This window comes from Neopelma chrysocephalum, unplaced genomic scaffold (assembly GCF_003984885.1).
Source record: "Neopelma chrysocephalum unplaced genomic scaffold, ASM398488v2 Primary Assembly neopelma1_96770, whole genome shotgun sequence".
NCBI classification, from domain to species: Eukaryota; Metazoa; Chordata; class Aves; order Passeriformes; family Pipridae; genus Neopelma; species Neopelma chrysocephalum.
The window spans coordinates 212,999-231,414 of record NW_020925414.1 but is presented as its reverse complement, the minus strand read 5'-3'; positions in this window follow the sequence as shown (position 1 = coordinate 231,414).

Sequence of the window (18,416 nt, the reverse complement as noted above, 5' to 3'; positions counted from 1 at the left end):
GCTGTCCTCCATTTGAACAGATACTCCAAAAAAGGTTGTTTCTGGGCTTCTTCTTCATAACCACTATGGTTTCAGAACTGAAATCCTTCTTTTCTTCCTTTAAAATGCAAGTTGCTGTTGTGAAAATAACCCCAGAAGTAGTACCCAAAGAAGTAGTACCCAAAATACACACTGGAGGAAGGAAATAGAAGGAAAAAGCTATTAAATGAATGGCTTTGGCCAAAACCAGATGTGGTTTCAAATAATTTTCTGTAAACTACAGAAGAAAATTTTAAAAATTTTGTAATTCTTTGTAATAGTTTCTATGTGCAAGTATGACACTCTTCTCTGGCCTGGCTTTGAAGTCTGTTCACTCTTACCTGAGATAAATTTTTACTTGTCTGACCGTAGTAAAAGAGGCTATTTATGGTTACAACACAAAATAACTGTCCAGCATTTGGGGCACATCTTTTACACTGGTGCTTACAGACCAAATTCACTGCTAATGAGACCAAGTGCAACCTATTTCAAACAGTTGTGTCTTCTTGGCTGCAATGAAAGCATTTTAAAAAATATTTGATCTTGCATAGTTTTCATTCCAATCTTGAAATGAAATAACAAAACATTTATTTTCACTCTTCTAAGGACATGAAGAGTGTATAAGTTGCATGAACTTTGTATCATGAATTCAGTTGCAGTTCTTACCTCTAAATATGAATAAGATATTAATGAATATAGATTTCTCCAGTAGAATAGTTATGTATGATGGCCTTGTTGTTTTACTGTGTACAGATTTTCTATGGTTTTAAAAGTATTCATTTTTTTTTCTGGTAGTAATATTTTTAAATAATTTTATACCCTTTTTGGTAACAAGTACTGTCATTCGTCTTTTTCTTGGTTCAAAATGCAGATAATACAATAATAGATCTATTGTGAAGTTCCAACATCCTTATTTTGTTTGCTAAGCTGTTATACCTCAAACCAAACAATTTCAAAAGAAAAAAAAGTCCAAGTAGGGTAACATATAACTTTATTTAAATTATTCAAAATAAGTCTTTGGAAAGCTTCACCCCAGACATTCTCCATCTAAACAGAGAACTAGGAAAATAGAAAAGGGGAAAAAAAAAGTGAAGTGCCTATCCAGGGCTCTCCTGTTCTTAATTTTGGTTGAAACCATGCATACCCCTTTGAAGTACTGGCTCTAGTAATACACACCTTATCCCTCTCTGTGCCAGCCATATGAACCTATTTACATTGTAAGATTCAGCCAGAGGCCAGGAAAGAGATATGTACAGTAATTCCAAACACAGTCTTTAAGGAAGTGCCTCAAAGATTTTCATAAAAGTCAGTGACACCTATCAAATGGTATTAGAAACATGTAAGCAGGCATGGCCGTGATTACCTCAAACTGACATGATAGTACCTGTGTCAAAGAAATTGCACTTTATTGAATTGTCTTTAAAAATTTATATAAAGTAACAAAGTCAGCAAAGTAGTTTAAACTTCCACAAAAACAGATGTCTAAGAGTGACTGTGCTTTGAAATATAAATGAAGTCAAGGGTCTTCTGTTGCTTTTGAGTAAGACAAGCTGACTGAAAAGCAAAACAGTTTAAATGAAAAACATTGTTTTTCTGTTGTGGTACTTTTAGCCATAACTATCTATCAGTCTGTCTTTCTGTCTGTCTGCCTATCTAATAAAAGTAATCTGTGCTCTTAAAGGTAAAGAAACAAGACTGAAAATGCACTCCAAAGACATCTTTTAGTACTTTGGAATACCAGGGGTTATTATTTTCCATCTCTGGATCCCTCTTCAGTACAGGGTACCACATACCCTTATAAGGAAACACAAAAATTTCAGCAAAACTTACTGAGTACCATGTACCATCAACACACATTGTAGGTATGATGCTAAATATTTTGGAGATTACTTCAGCTACCTAATTATGAAGAATGACAGTCTGGTGTATGTCATAAATCTACAGTAAATCATAAATCTGACATAAGTTATCATAGTAGAAGGGGAACTGAGATAAAGTCATACACAGACATGTGTATGCTGAAGTCATTCAGCAGTAACAGCTTTGGATCACCACAGAACATACGCATCTGCTTGACTTTAAGCACTGAAACCATCTACATTCTTCAAGGGAAATATGTGCTTAGGGGACTTTTTGCTTATATCATCAAACCTTTGGAAAAACTGTTTTTCAGAATTTTCCAGGACTGAATTTTCTGATAGGTTTTTTTTTGTTTTTCACATTATACAATATTGACAGCATTTGTCACTCTGTCACTGTCAACAACTGATTGGGCATAGATCCCTGGATACTCATACTGCAGTGCTTCTCTGTCATGATCTCAGTCTCAGTCTGTGTACAAGCATGTGTTGAACACATTAAAATGAATCATCAAAAGGCACCAGGTGCATGGAGTGAACAGAGACATATAAAAAAGCAAGGAAGTCATAAGTAAGTGCTATCATGCCTTGTTTTCCATGAAACAAAGAAGGGAATGCTGCACCATTCCATATTTATTATGGTTAAAGGTTTATTCAGCTCCCACAGTAATCCAGACCGTTTCTGGTCCAAAGTACATGGGTTCCATATACTAAGATGGGGGAGATGGTGGAACTAACTTTAAAAGTGCTAAATATTCATCAAATTGTTTTGCTGTGAGCTATGTCCACATGCACTTTGTAACCCTTTCTCAGATGCCAGAATTATTTAATAGTGTTTCTACCTACACTATAATGTCTCCAATTAACATGACAGTTTTTGCTCTGAAGCTTGACCTCTGGTGTTAGGTGATATTTGGCTTTCCCCACATTGCGGACATAACCCAAATTCTGGCACTGCTGAATGTTCACATGGACATACATTTGTTAGACTTCAAATTCCAACCGGAAGTATCTCTTGTTTTTGCTCTGCATACATTGCTGGATATTAGAGAGGTGTACAAGGGTCTTATGTCCTTCTCTGAGTCTCTATCTCTGTTCACCTCTGGATTCAATCAGGGAGGTGGTTGTGGTGTGACAGGATGTTCTGTGAATTCTCCCCCGTTCTGGCCAGATTTCTGTCCTTTCATCCTCTGGTAGCTCACCTCCTCTAATGCTGATGTTCCACGTAGAAGCCAATGAAATTCAGCAGCCAAGCTCATAGGGAAAAATCTGTTCCACCAGGCTCTGTGCTAACCCCCCTGACTGGGACATAAGTTCTATTCTTTATGCCAGAAGCCCTGGAAGTGGTTTTCAAGTGCTTTCTTACCAATTTTTCTGTTTAATACCTCTAGTATTACTAAGATGTCTCAAATGGCTTATCAAAGTAAAAATTAGAAGTGCAAGACTAATTACTTTCTTAACCTTTTCTCCAAGTAAATACTAAAGCGTCTGGCAGCGAACAGCAGTTTGACATTTCATTTGCATTACACTGATATGCAAATCTGCTAAAAGTAACCAAAGAAAATGTGTTAACATCAAAAACGTTCTAGCATTACTGCTGGAAGGTTAGGTCATATCAATTCACTTTGCTGGAGGCATAGTGAAATTTTCCTTATCTGCATACTGAACAGTGGTTCTGAGAATTCAGTTGAAAAAATACTGTTCTTAGTATTATTACCATAAATTTCTCCTGTTACCATTATTACTGTTAATGCAGTATGTTGTCATTGACAGCTGATACCATGGGTGCACCTTCCAAGCTCAGAATATCAATTCCAGAATACAGAAGTGGCCAACACATTTCTGGAAATGCCCTCAAAGTCCCCCCTTTACACACACACCACAAAGGAACTGTGTTGGTATACTCCAGTCTGAGATCAGCTGCATGATGGGCAACAAATACCAGCTGGACAATTCATATGTCAGCCACTCTTAGCAAGAGCTTTTCTGGAGTCCTGTCTGTATCATTCCTTCCTTTCTTTCCAGCTTTATGCTTCCAGGTCTTGCTGAAATGTTGTCAGTGTCATTAATTCACTGTGAAATGCTTTAAAAAAGTGAACCAAATTTTGCTCTCACAAAATGATACCTGGAATCACAAAAGTTAGAAGTCTTGCCTTTCTGCTGGCAGGCAGCTTCTAAGATCCCAGCCCTTGTGCAGGAAGGGCAGTGATCTTCGTCCTGCTGTGGTGATAGCATGGCCAGCTGCTTGCCAGCCTGACAAACTATGTGTGCCTCATGCAACTGAGGGATTTGGTAGTCCTGCCTTGTGTATCCACACCTCCAGTGCAATACTCAGAGAGGGTAACCAATAGCCTTAGGAATAAGGCACTAGCTGAAAATATAAGGTTTCACTTTACCACTACAAAGGGCTGACAATAATCCTACGTGCATCACTAACCGTATTTTTGACACTTCAATTTTTTTTATGTCCCTACTGGCAGACAGCTATTGTTCTGATCCTCCTCCTTTGCCATGACTTGCACAAGATCATCCCACCCAGTGTGGGGAGCAGGTCCCAAGTGTGACAGATCCAGACCTTGGTCGCATTGCTTCTCAGAAAGAATCAGCCAAATTCAGAGCTCTGCTTGCTCCATGCACATTAACAGGCAGGGGCTGAACTGAGACATCCAGATACAGATGTGACCATGTCACAAATAGCCCTACAAAATAGCAGTATATTCTGACTCCAAGACCTGAAAATGGGAGGATGCCAAGGAAAAAACCTTCTTCTGCTGTCATCTGTAGAGTTGTATTGTATTTTGTGTGGTGCATCTTTGTATCTGGGGCTTGAGGGGACAACATCTGTAATCTGATGAAAGAAGAAGAATAATAGACTGCAGTTGTAATGGACCATTGTTGCACAGAAGTCTTTCCCCCAGATCTGAACCATTTTTTTTTAAAGCCTAAGTGAGTCTGCAATTGTAAAAATTAGCTCATTAAAAAGCGGCTTCAAAATCAGACAGGGAACTGCACAAACCTGTGGCTGCTAGACACTTTCTCTGCATGATCCCATTAGTTGGCAGGCAGGGTTGAAGCAAGCTTCTTACAGCCCAGTATTGAACAAACAAAGAGACAGATTCTGGTTGCACTAGGGTGCATTCGGAAAGAGAGAATGTGTAAAAGCAATATGCTTTGACAAATTTCGTTTAAACAAGTTTTGATGGAAACTTGTGGCATTCATGTAGGTAGCAGAAACACGAGTGCTGTATTCAGACATACACCTCTCATTACATTTCTGTTTCTATCACTTCATTGTTTCTCAGACAAAGCATTAGCATTTCTTTCATTTCCGTAATAAGAAAATATGATATTTATTACTAAGAGATAGAGACTAGAGACAGAAGGTGGAGACCTTTCACCCAGGGGGACAAGTGAGTGTGTAAGCATTACTTAATGTGGAACCATGACTCACACAATGTCTTTTTAACAGCTTTCTGTGTTTAATTTCCTTTTCTTTAACCAGTAGCCTAACAAAGTAGCACTCAGACTGTGGTTTATGGACCACCAGTGGTTTGTGGGGCTCTCCAAGTTGGTCTGGGGAGTTAGATATTTTGGGAACTACACAATACCTAACTGATCTCAGGGAAGGGAACTGAGTGCTCCAGAAGTTGATTTCTTTCTTACTGTATGAATGGTTTCCAGAGCAAAAAAAGCTGGAAGACCACTGGTTAGGGAGCCCTTTAATTTTTGTTGGATTTAGGACACTTTTACAATCCTAATGTCTACAGCAGTCAGAAAGGTTTAGGCCTTTGCATGGGAAGACAAAACAGCTGTAGATGATGCAGAACATCACGACCAAAGAGCTGCAGAGGGTGCTGGAAGCCAGGCAAATTTTATCCACCTGACATTTTTAGGAGATTTTGGGCAGTTGGATCTCATTACTTAGGCCAGATTTAATCTTGGCTTCTTGCCTCCCAGCTCCTGCAAGGTCCAAACATTCTCAAGGGAGAGCTTCCCTGGGTTTCTTCTCGCCTGATGCTTATGAGATTTTTTTGGCAGGTTGCAGGTAGCAGGTGATGGAGCAGATGGATCTGGAGATCTCCAAGCCCACATGGTGTATCTCTCACAGAGAGACTGTGTGGTGGCATGTGTCTGTTAAGGACATCCTGTCCGGTGCCTGCATGGGGCTCAGGAGCCGTGAATGCCAGCCCTGTGCAACTGAGAGGACACTTGACACTCTTCTTGTGACCTTCATGGACATGGGGGGCAACTTGAACTTGGGTTGCACGTGTGGATCCACCTAGCACCTGGCAGTGGCATTTTGGGGTGAGCTTCAAAGGAAAGGATGCCACCTACTGAAATGCCACCCACGATTCCCACAGCACCCAACCTCTCCTTGGAGATCCTCTCCAGTACTTGTTGACCTAGCCTAACGCTGCCATGGCTTATGAGATCCAGTGAGCTCATTGCCTGAAAGGGGGAATGGCTGCTGGCCAGGTAGGAAAAATGTAATACTTAGTGCACGTGCTTCAGTCTTCAAAAATGCAACAGTTTCCAGAGGGTAGAGAGGATAGGGGAAAATTAGACCTTGCACCAGAAGCAAGAAGGAGGACAATATAACTAGTGTACAGGGAAAGAACACTTCCAGTAAGGGTCATTTAACCTGTTCCTATCAATGAAGTCTGTCCTGGGAAACTTCCATTGCACTATAATGGGCTTGATTAGAATTGTTATAATCAAACAAGTGCATTTGGCTGAGCAGTGGGAAAGGAGAAGGCTACCATTTGAGGGTCAGCTGCATTGCCCATGCTTGTCTCATTCTATCAAATGGTATCTGATAGGATGCTGGGCTTTAATTTTCTGCAGGTACAATTCCAGTGGTTTGCCAGGCTCAGAATCAATTTGGGGATGCCCAGTTCTAAGCATTAGTCGCAAATGATCGCATACAAGTGCAAGTACATCTGAGGTATGTGGGTTTTATACAGGCTTATTTGAAAAGAAATATTAAAATACAGAAATATGTTCTGGTTAAATTATGAGGTCATAGAAACCTGTTATGTACAGTCTAAACCCTTTTCCTGTCTCTAAAAGCTAGATTGACTTCCATGGCGTCAGTTTGGACCCTAATGGCTTCAGTGAGATTAAATTTAAACCTCACATACTAATGTCAGGTCTTGCAGTATTCCTGGGAGCCTTATAACTACACAAAATTGCTAGAGTCTGGTGTGATCCTCTCTTGCATCCTCACTCTTGGTTTCTCTCTCACCTCAGAGATATTTGGGGAATGCAGGAGGCCAGAGGGAAGAAGAAATGGGAGCTGCAGGAGGCTACCATAAAGGGGCTTAGTCTTTTTGAGAAGAAATATTCCAACAATTATTACATAACAAGACAAGAAGACTAGGGCTTCTTTCTCCTTTTAGCCAAGTCTTAACTGTGAAATTGTTTTTAGAGCCACAGGTCCTATCTATATTACTGGTATATCTTACCTGGAAAAATTTTACAGAAATATCAATTCTACAAAACAGATTTTTTTAATAACATCTAATAAATTCTTCAGAATTTTTTTCTTCAAAGTGATAAAAAATTGCTCTCTGTGAGAAATTAAAAGACCTCAAGAGCAAGAACTAAGAGCCAACATTAGAAAGGAAAAAAAAAGGTATCAAAACAGTCAGTTCTAAAAAGAACATTCCTCAAAAATGGAATGGTAATTTTGATATTTCTCCTAACTCGGTGCAGAGAAATTCCAAAACTTGCAATGATTTTAGAGAAAAACTGGGCTAAAAAAAAAGACAACCAGGCCCCAGGGACTAAGAAAGTTCCAGTTTTCTTTCCATACAATATTTACTATACTTGCACTAGTACCAATGCCATGGATGCCTTCAGAATTTTAATTGCTAACAGTAAGCCATTTTAATACAGAGATCGCTTTAAAAAAGATGTAACACCACATGAAAGCAAGTGTGTGCTGCATTACAATCAAGAGATTAGAAGATAACTAGCCAAGGAAACCTAGTCCGATTTGACTTCTAGGGTGAGAACTAGTATTTTTTTGCCAGATTTCAAACAATTTTATTAGTTACTAAAACAATACACCGCTAAGCCACCAAAATGGTATTTTTGGAGTGAAATGAACATGCAGTAAAATTTGACACTTCCAAAGTACTGTTTGTAATCACTTGAGAGAGAATTTTTTTGCTTCTTTTATTTTTTTTAAACCTTCTTGTGAAGTGAAAGGAATGTGCAAACCAGTATGGGCTAGTAAAGCATATGACACAAAGTTTGGCTCTACTGAAGTCATAATTGGATGAGACTATGATCCACCCACAGAAATAACACAAATCCTTTAACAAGAGACTTAAGAACAGATAAGTAAAGCCAACATAGCAACAAACTTCCCCTGAAAACACACCTTATCTCAGGAAGTGAAAACTATTCACTGCCTAAATTTCAATTAACTTTGTCATGCTTTTCAGAACCAGAACAGTTCAAGCTTGATTCACGTTATGATGACAGATAATTGCTTTTACAGGTCTGATTTGGTGGAACTGTGGAAAATGGCTTGCCAGACTGTATTACATGAGTGAAAAACATTAAATAGACAGCTAACATGTCTCATCTCTTCCTCTACTCTTCTCTCTCTTTTTTTCCTATCTTTTGTAACCTCCCATAGAGGTTTATGTGTGTGTCTTTGTGTCTGTGTCAGTAAAAGCCCAAACATTAGATCACAAGTTCTTGTTTATATAAGCTTTAATTTACCCTTCAGGCAGAAATTTAGAGATTTCCAAACACACAGATGCTTGCCACTATCCAAATTCAATTTGAAATGCTCTGTACAACATCTCCTTTAACTTAGCTAACCTTGTATTGTTCAAATACTTCATAATGTGTTTTGATTGCCAAATATCATTACTAACTTTGCCATTGTTAACAAAGTTAATTGAAACACAAATAAATGGAATTCCATAAAATGTCAAATAATCTGAAAAAATTTGTATTCATTTTATTAGACACACAAATCTGATTTTACAAATAATTATTATGCAAAGTCATTATGGAAAAGCTATCAAAGAAAACAAAAGAAAATTTTGCTACCTGGTATGATCTAGGCCCTGGAAAAGACCCTAGAGGTGTTATAGGAATGAGCCATCATCTGCAAGAGTCTCGGGAACATAACTCATTCACACAGAGCAAAACCCAAGGAAGGGAAGCAGAAACCCATGGAGACAAAGCAAGGTTTACTTAGAGAATTGCCAAAGAATGCCTCAAGGGAAGATTTGGAAGTCTCTGGAAGACAGAGGGAGAAGGGCCAAACATAGCATGCTCTGGGGAATGTAAAGTTTTCAGAGCATGACATGCTGCAGTTTCTTTTGATGGGTACACTGTGGAGGCAGCAGTTCTGCAATCCAGAAATTAAAATAAGAGAGTTGGGAAGAGAGAACCAGGGTTGCTAACCCTCAGAAAAACTCATGCTGAAAATAACACAGAGGAGTCTTCAAGTTGTCACTCTTTATGAATAAATTGCAAGGGAATACACAAAGTAATACAGAAAGAAAATATAACTGAGTCACAGACATCATTAATCTCCATTCACCCCCCCCCCCCCCCCCCCCCCCCGAAGTTGCTGGAAAGTAATGCTGCTTTTAACTGTGGGGGTTTGTTTTTGTTTTTGTTTTTTTTTTTTGATACAAGATAGTTTAGAAAGTGATGCATATAACCCTCCTAAAAATCATGAAAATCCAACTCTGTAGCAATTAATTATCTGACAGATTCTGTGCTGAATCAGGAAGTGGTGTTCTGCATGGACATTCTTCTGCACGAGGTCCTCCTGTTCCTGCTTCTCCCTAGTCCTCCTGTGTCTCCCAGAATAGGGATGTGGTCCCCAGTCTGCAATTTCCACCTTACAGAATGGACATGCACAAACTCTCTGTAACAATTAGTTGATCCAATTTTACTGTTTATAATTTCTCTCCAATGTATTTGTTGCTGCAGAGTAAATTTGTGGGAAAAGTTACACCAGTCTGTGATTCTACTGTGTCCTCTACCAGAGATGATGTTGTTTACATCTCAATGAGAGACAGACAGGATGTGTTGTGTACATGTGCAAGATGCAGTAGGTGTGTGTATGTGTGCATGGGATGATATCACAAACAGCTGAAATGCAGCAAGTTTACTTCCTAATTTAGCCAATAACAACTTCCTCATCTACCTATATGCATCTAATATGTATTGAAGATATGTTGTTCATGCCCACAGGATATCCATATATTGTACTTTACTGGCACAATATAAATCTATTGCAGAAATTGTTGCATAGCTTGAAAAATGTAAGCACAATGAGTTCTCCAAGATTCGTGGCAACATATGTCTATGTATCTTGTTCAGAGTTGTGCCTGAAACATGTTAATGTGCATGTACAAGTAACAGAATGTAAAGGGGGTTTTGTTTTAGGCATGTTTTACCCCTGGATTTATATGGGCATGAGGTAACACCTACTTTTTTTTTTTTCTTCAAAGAGCTAATCCACATGCATAATTGAAACAAGTCCTTATTTTGCTCACTATAAATATGTACCATATGTATCTCTTATAAATGCTACATTTTGTAGCGTGGTGGGATTTGCTAGTACCTCTGAGTTATGTCAACCTTCATCCAAAAGGAAATAAAAATTAAGAACATTGTGTAGTAGCATATGATGTGCCCTAGACATAGTCACAGGCAAGTCTATAAGTACAGTAAACACCCACATTATCACCCTATTGATTTATTTTGTTTAATACGGTGGCTTGATTGCTGTAAACAGGAATCATGCCACTAAAACAACAAACAAAATTGATTGTACTGAAGCAAACACATTGTAATTTCCACTGGCTTTTAGGCTTGCTTTGGTATACACTCACAGGGGTGAGTCATGGGGTTATGATTAGCTGTTCTTTTTACAGGAGAATAAAGATGTGAAAATGTTATGAATGCACTGTGCATCCTTAAAAATTAACTATTGAGCTGTTCACAGTTTGAAGACATTTTAAAAGAACTAATCATGTGACAGTGCCTTGTTTTTAGCTAAATAAACACTCTGGAACTTCCTCCAGAACTCTTCTGATACAATACAAGTTAACTCTTTCAAAAAATACAGGCACACCACAGAAAAAGGTGGTACTACTTCGGGTATTATCTTATGTCTTTGAAAAATGCTCTTAAAGGATGTCAGATATTCACCAGGTCCAAGTGACCCAATAAAAAGCCTTTACGCCCGTGTTCACCAGCAGAAAATCCTGTATGTAGTCCAAGAGACATAAAACAAACTGGAGAAAAAGCAGAACACTGCTTCAAAGCTTTCTGAGATGTTTATCTTCTTATTTGTGCATCTGCTAAAAAGTCTCTGTTTTCACTTAATATATTAAAAAATACAACAAAAAAATAGAAAAGTGACTTGTGAACCAATTACTAACAAGTAAAAGTATAACAGATGCAAACAAAGAACTGCAGTATTTTTCACCATATGTTTCAAATCAATCTTATTCCTTCATCAGTTGGAAACAAAGCATAATGTGGTTCTAACGGTAACTAACCTTGATCTATCAAACCAAAGAAAAACTAGCAGTACTTTGACAAGCCACTTGTTCTATTTATCATAAATAGTTAATAGGATTAATTAAGATTCACTGTTTATTTAGAATTGCATTATCTAATTATTCCCATTTCAGCTCCTTTTCTAATTGCCCTCTGGTGTTCAAATTCCTTTATTGCTCATTTACTAATTTCTGCTCTATTCAGGTGGCATTATTGTTAACTGCCTCAAATCTGGAGTTTCAGGTACAGAGGTGTGGAGTCGAACAGGGCGGTGATGGGGAGAAGGACCTGGGAAAGGGGTGGTGCTGGACTGCAGCTGCCTCCACCTCACATGCTGCAGATGGTGTAGAGCACTGGGAAGTGCCAACACTGTGACTACAGTCCCTGATGTCCTTCTGGGAAATCTAACCGCACATGGAGGCACCTGCAGAACATGGCATTTTTACTGTCTTTAAAACAAGCCATTCATCTTTAGGTTAGTAGCAAAAAAGCTCCACACACTCCAGTCACAACAAGATTACCCATGAACATGCTCTTAAAACTAGAGGGCCTTTCCTGACTTCTTTCCTCCTCTCTCTCTTTAATTTTTTTCATTAAGGCATTTATTTGACCTTTGTACCATAGATCCCAAAATGTATTCCATATCTCTGAGTCTGTCAGCATGCAAGGGGCCTGGTAAGATAGTAAGAATGAGGCACTGGAGAGAACCCCGTAGTTTCAAACTTCATGTGGAAGGCACAACTGGATGACTACTAGAGAGGCCTTTCAACTACTTTTCTGTCATTTTCACCTGTCAGTTCCTTGTAAATGCACAGAGACACATGAGTAAGAACTGCAGATGCATTTTTCTCACCTGTCTCCAGTGTGTGCCACAGTGTCTAATATTGTGCAAAGGTGCTTTCAACATGGATGTTGGGGTCTCTTTTGCCACCTGTAAGCAATCAGCCACAGTGCCAGGATATTACATACTGTGCTAACAAACATCCTGCCAGCTTATTGAAGTGCAGCTCCCCAGGCATGCAGCAGTTTAGGCAGTGCTAGCAGGGGGATTTCCAATGTCACAGCATTTACAGGCACACTGTTACCAGGTTTCTGCTCCCTCCCAGCCTTCTGCTGTGTGCTCTGGTCAGGCTGGTGCTTGGGAGGGTAAATATAATCTCTCTTGCTTTGAGGATGTATGAACTACAGAAACTGAGTGTTGTAGGCCTGCCAGATTCACAGCTCTCTGAACCACCTTAGCTTGTGTTTGCCAAACTTTCACAATCATTGGCTTATATTCATGAACTCCGTGAACTTTGCACCCAAAACTAAGGTGAGAAAGCAGTGACTTTCAGTATAAGTGCTATGTTCAGACCTAAGCATGACTCTATGCGAGCGTCAAAACAGGACTTAAGCAATTCATTTGGGAGCTAGGAGCTTAGGTACAAAAGATAACACTGAAAATACTTGCCTAGCCCTGGAGACACCTTGGGTTAATAGGCAGTTGACTTTTTTCAGCTTAAATTTTCCTCCAAATTTGCTCAGTTTGTGACTACATTGACCCATCTTGGCATAGCTAATCAAGTTTAGTTCCCATACGAAATGATTCAGAGTCATACGTTCTCCCTTTGAGAGAAATGTCCTGCCACCAGATGAAACCAATTTGGGCAGATGTACACTCCACCGGTACTCCACTGCACTGTCAAGACTTCAAGGTTTATGAGGTCAAACATGATTCCGTAGTTTAAATGAATAAATGGCTTAGCTTGGTAGGAAAAGTTCTGAGTTCTGTTTTTTTCTCCCAGGACAGTGTCTGCATTTTAGATGATATATTTAAATTATAGGAACGACCATGGAAAAAAGCACCTGAGCTATGCCCCTCAGCTGTAAGCCTAATCACTAGGTTGTAGAGTCTGCTCTGCTTCTGTCAGTGAGTCAGTCTATATTGTGCACAGCAGCCACATTTTCCCAAGGGGGTGAGGAGTGTCCTCCTCTACCTTGCACATCACCCTATAAGGAATAGGTAACCTCCTGGTGATCTCCTTCTTCTGGAAAGTAGGAAAAGAGAGAGTAAAATATTTTGAGATGAGGAAAGAATTTAGTCTCTTTCCCATAAGAGCTCTTACTACTTTTGAAGCACATAGCAGAAGTTTTAACTACATTTTAAAAGAAACAAAGGAGCCCTGCCTACCTATTTAGAGACATATACCTTCCAGAGAGAGTCCTGGCTGTACATATCAAGTGCATAAAAGCAATTTTTTTGCAGCTCATAGTAAAGGGTAAGGTCTAAGGCACACAATATCCTTGGGGTTTCTTTTTTGTCTGTCTCCTGATGGCTGTATGCTGACTGATGTATGGTAGCTTCTAGCTTAGCTTGCTCTTAGGTTTTAGATTTATGCATTCTAAGATACCTAAATATGCATGGACAATTTATAGACAACTAATTTGGGGGTCTGGTTTTCATGCTGGAATACCAGACATTTGAAGGGTTTTAAAAACCCAGGCTGGGTATTTGAAATGGATCAAGTTTACAGGATGGGAGTACTAAAATTTCTCTTGTTTTTGAGTTTCTCCAGCCTTTCCTGCCCGTCCTGCCATGTGCCCATAATAGGAGTACATGGGCAAGGCCATGGCTCCAGAACGAGTCCCTTGATCTCTGCCCCATTACTTTTTCCTTCATTTTCGTGCTCATCTCCTCTGTTCCTCTTAGGTAGGGCAGCTGAGATCATGTCATCAGAAGAAAAATCCCCTTTCTCCTCTCCTCGTTTGTGTTTACCCTTCCCACTACTTAAAACACAATAGTGCCACAATGATGTCACCCAGAGCAGGTCTGCTCCAGCCTCACTGGGCGCTTGCATTGGCTGGTGCAGAGCCAGAGCCTTTGTTATATTTAAGATTCGCAGGAAGATGAATTTACTGTGTCTGCCCTTGCACACAGCAGCAGCGCCCACGGCCAGGTTCTCGTGGCCAGAGTCACCAGAAGAGCCCTTTGCTCCTTGACGGGCTGTGTAGTGAAGGTGTAGATAGACAGATGGACTTGGTGTCCTGTACGGAAATGAAATTGTTTGAAACACGCACGTGGAGAAATTGGATTACAACCTCCTTTTCTGTTTGCTGTCAAACCAGTATTAGTCCAGCAAGAGTGCCATAACTATTTAAATACTGATTATAAAATGGGATAATTCAGAGCACTTTCTGACTCTACCCATTTGAATAATACCCAAAGTGAGGCCCAACACACTATTTTACAAAAAACCAAACGAGTAGCAGTAGTGAAGACTCTATGCCTGGGGCTTTTTTCCCATGTAAACATAAAGGGGTTGGCATTACAATACTCCCACTGGTGACTGGACATTACTGCTTGCTCAGGCTGAAAATGGGGCACAGGATGGACATTTTCCCTCCTGCAGAGGAGCAGAAGAGAGGCCTTAACCCTGTGTTAGCCCTGTTCAGTGATAGCTAAAACACCTCTGTATTATCAATACTGTTTCCAGCACAAATGCAAAACACAGCCCCAAACCAGTTATTATGAAGAAAATTAACTCTACCCCAGCTAAGATCAGCACAAACAGCTCACAGGGTAGCACCTCTATCTTCGGATGTCTGGTCTGCCTTAGTTCTCTCACTGATTATTAATTGCAGACCGTAACATTGCATTTATGAACCAGACAGAGAGCTCCATAATCACAAAAAGGACAATGTCAGGTCCAAAAGGTTCTCCTTTTTTCCACATAAAGTGATCTTACGCACATAGAGGCTGCCCATCCTCACAGCACTTGAGTTTCTCTCTGATTCAATATTCCTACATATAGAACATGTATGAAAAAGAACTTGTGTCCTACAGTGTACTCAGAGGAAAAGCATTCCAGCTAAGTGATCTGCACACTGGACTGACAGTTTCTCACCCCATCCATGACTGGTGAAATGCTGCGCAGGACAAAGCTCAGGGTGGTGACTGCAGGCAAAGCTTTACATAGATGAAGCAGTCATTTTCAAAAATGGGTTTGGAGTCAAACTATTCTTATTTATTACCTTACCATAACATAGTAAAAGTCATGCTGTAGCTTTCATGGATGAAAAATGATGCAGAGGTAAGACTATAATTATTTTGTTGATTTTTGAATTCAAAGGGCATTGGAGGAACAAAACCATGCAGTATCCTAGACTAATGGATTTTGCATTTGGATCTTTCTAAATGCTGTCTAAAACTATAGGCAGACAGGCAATTTCACATTGAATCAGAAGATACCCTTTTGTGTTGTTGGTTCCTTGTAGCCATGTGGGATACACTGTACTCATTAAATATGCTGCTGACACTATACTGCCAGGAAGCCGTAGCTGTTGAGTAGGGGTAATGTCCACAAATATGTGATCAGAATATGCCTTCCATGCAGCAACACAGACATGGATGGTTTAAAGTAACATTATGTGAATGGTTTAAAGCAGAAATAGCAGTAATCAATGCATGGTTTCCCTGCTAGGACAGTGGTAGGAATTGATCTTTACAGTGTTGATCCCAAATATTGGTCACAGCCAGCATGGCTTCATGAGGGAGAACCTGATTTCCTTCTATGACTGGATAACCAACCTAGCTGATCTAGGAAAGCCAGTAGATGTTATTTTTTGGACTTCAGAGAAGCTTTTGATACTGTTTCTCACAGTATCCTTCAGGACAAAATGTCCAGCACACAGCTGGATAGCCATGTTACATGATGGGTGAGCAACTGACTCACAGGTCAGGCGCAAAGACTTATAATGAATGGGGTAATATCAGGCTTGTGCTCAGTCACTAGTGGGGTTTCCCAGGGCTCCATCCTCATCCCAGTTCTCTTCAATGTCTTCACAAACAACTTGGATGCAGGACTCATAGGAATACTAAGTAAATTTGCCGATGACACTAACTTGATAGGAGCTGTCAACTCCCTCAAGGGCAGAGAGGCCCTGCAGAAAGACTCCAACAAATCAGAGGGATGGACAATCACCAACCATATAAAGATTAACAAGGGCAAGTGCCAGATTCTGGGGCAACCCTGGTTGTGTGTGTAGCCAAGGAGCTGGAAAGCAGTGCCATAGAAAGGGACCTGGGGGTCCTGGTCGCTGGCACGTTGAATATGAGTCAGCAGTGCCCTGGCAGCCAGGAGGGCCAACCGGGTCCTGGGGGCACTAGGCAAAACATCACCAGCTGGCCAAGGGAGGGGATTGTCCCGCTCTGCTCTGCACTGGTGCAGCCTCACCTTGAAAATTGTGTGCAGTTTTGGGCACCACAATATAAAAAAGACATTATGCTATTGGAGAGTGTCCAAAGGAGGGCAACAAAGATGGTGAGGGGTCTGGAGGGGAAGCCTTATGAGGACCAGCTGAGGTCACTTGACCTGTTCATCCTGGAGAAGAGAAGACTGAGGGGAGACCTCACTGTGGTCTTAAACATCCCCATGAGGGAAGCAGAGGGGCAGGTACCAATCTCTTCACTCTCGTGAACCAGTGACAGGACTCGAAGGAACAGCAGGAAGGTGAGTTAGGGGAGGTTTAGTTTGGGTATTAAAAAAAGATTCTTCACCCAGAGGGTGGTCGGGTACTGCAACAAGCTCCCCAGGGAAGTGGTCACAGCACTAAGATGTTCTGAATTCAAGAAGTGTTTGGAAAACCCTCTCAGGCACACAGTTGGATTATTGGGGCATTCTGTGCAGGATCAGGAGTTGGACTCAATGATCCTGACGGGTCCTTTCCAACTCAGCATATTCTATGATTCTATGATAATAAAGTCATAACTATAAGGAAGAACATAGTACAAGCAATGTGAGCGCAGATGTTTCCACTGCAGGTGAGAAGATATCAATTCCTTTAAAATATAAATGTTTTTTGTTCACTGGGATTCCTCCAGGGTAAAAGTTTGTAGGTTTTGTATCCATTGGCCAAGAATCATGTTACTTAAAGATATTTGTGCCCCAACTCAGCAAATAGTAGATGCATACTGGAATTACTATTCTCATTGACAAACCCATTAATTTGAAAAATTGGGTAGGTTTAGGGTTTAAAAAAACCCCCCACGTAAGTTCATTTACTGGGCTTCCTTATAAGAAAAATCGATTTGTTCTTAACTATTTTGACTACCACAACACAAAAATCTTAGTGAAGACAAGGCAGATTATAGTTTTCACACAATTTTGCAGGACCCTCAGATAGGAGGAAAATATACGGCTATGGGTACATTTTCCAATCCACTTCACACTAGTAGCAGAAGCAAGGCTGTCTTCAGCAAGATTTTATTCTGTATTTACTCTGGTTCTTGGCAGATGAGCAAGTTACTGCAAGCATGGTGTAGGTACAGGGCTGCTTGTGTTAACTATCCTGGTGCCTACTCTTCAGGGAATTCACTCCTTAATGGCAGCAGAAATAAGTTAGTCTGTACTTACTAGAGAATATGGTGTGCAAAGGACAAACACAAAGCAGCCAAGTTAATGCATGGCTCTGTGGTGACAAGTTTATATGACAAAGTCCTGGCATAGGCAAGCTCGGGGAACTCAGATCCTTCCTAATGAAGACAAAAAAACTGTGTAAGTGTGCAACGGGTCTATCCACCTTCCAGGGGGATTTCCCTGTCACAGATCACTCCTGCAACTGAAGCACATGCTCATTAAGAAATCAGACACCACCTATTGCAAACAATATTATATCAGGGCCTGCTATATTGCTTATCGTCCCTTTAGCTGTTGAAACTGTAAAGTTTAAGAAGCTTTCCTTAGCCAGTGAAATCTTATTTTAGGAGATCCTTTACAGCTGTTAAGGGTGAAGAGAAGGTGGCAGCTCTACCTTTTCTGTTGTTGAGGTCTTCAGCGAAGAGTCCCAAGCCTTATCTGATTTACAGTAACTTGGGTATTCCCAATGGTAGGAATAAGTACTTGCAGATACCACTCAAAAACTGCAACTACTGCTAGCTAATAAAGTTAAGTATGTTCAAGCCTCTTCAGAAAATACCAAAAAACTTCCAAGGATACCTAGTAATTGTTATTT